This window comes from Octodon degus, unplaced genomic scaffold (genome assembly GCF_000260255.1).
Source record: "Octodon degus isolate 3935 unplaced genomic scaffold, OctDeg1.0 scaffold00083, whole genome shotgun sequence".
Classification (NCBI taxonomy): Eukaryota; Metazoa; Chordata; class Mammalia; order Rodentia; family Octodontidae; genus Octodon; species Octodon degus.
This window is the reverse complement of record NW_004524659.1, coordinates 10403774-10404989: the sequence shown is the minus strand read 5'-3', so window position 1 is coordinate 10404989 and position 1216 is coordinate 10403774.

Genomic DNA, 1216 nt, shown 5'->3' with positions numbered 1-1216 from the left:
GGCATGTGGTGCTGGGGGATTGAACCGCGGTCCCTGTGCTTTTCTTAGCTTAGCTTGTTCTAAGTAGGTGCTTTAGACCACTGAGCCATCTCACCAGCCCTGTGTGACACAGTCTACTCTATCATCCAGCAAACGTTCTGGTAAACTTTATTTTACATGTATAGGCCTAATTACATACTTTACTCATACATTTGCATATATGCTAGTGGAGGATTATAATCACTCATTCATTTATATTTAATTTTATGAATAATTTAAAGAAGTTCAGAAGTAATGTTTATCTTAAGTGTTACTTTGAAAGTCACACCTCCAAGCAGAGACTCTCCTGTTTGTGAAAGCTTACTGAAATTCCAGTCTGTCTGAACATTTTTTCAACTTTTTAAATTTTATTGTTTTGTTTTGGGTTTTTTTGAGGCAGGCTTTTGCTCTGTAGTTCAGGCTGGCCTTGAACTCACTATGTAGCCCAGGCTGGCCTCAAACTCATGGCAATCCTCCTGCTTCAGCCTCCCAAGTGCAGCCATTAGAGGCATGTACCAATTGCTTTTTTTTTTGGACTGCAGGGTTGGAATTTGTAATCCTCCTGTCGACCTCCTGGAGTGCTGGCCATGATTAATTATAAGCATACACCATCATTGTGCTCACTCTCTTTCTCTGTCTCTCTGTGTCTCTGTCTATGTTTCTGTCTCTCACACAGTACAGAGGATTGAACCCAGGGCCTTGCGCATACTAGGCACTCATTTTATCACTGAGATACATCCACATTCCTTTTCAAAAACTTGAGACAAAGTCTTACTAAATTGCCCAGGCCAAACAGGGACATAGAGAGCTGGGGAGATAGTACAGTTGAGTAAGTGCTTGCCTTGCAAGCCCAGGGTCCTGAGTTCAATCCCTGGTACAAAAAAAAAAAAAGAACAAACAGGGACATAGCTTAGCTACACAAGTGCCTGTCTGGCAAGCACAAGGTCCTGAGTTTGATTCCTGGTACCAAATAAATAAATTGCCAAGGTTGGCCTCAAATTTGGAATCCTCCTGCTTCAGTTTCCCAAGTAGCTGGGATTACAGGCATTTGCCACTACACCTGACATGTATTAACCAGGAATCAAGGGCTGGCCAGATAACTCAGCAAACTAAAGTACCTGCTTGGGGGCCTGCCCCTTAGCTCAGTTCTTTAAGTGGCTGCTTCAACAAAGCAGTCAGGCTCAGGTTGCTGTGAGTT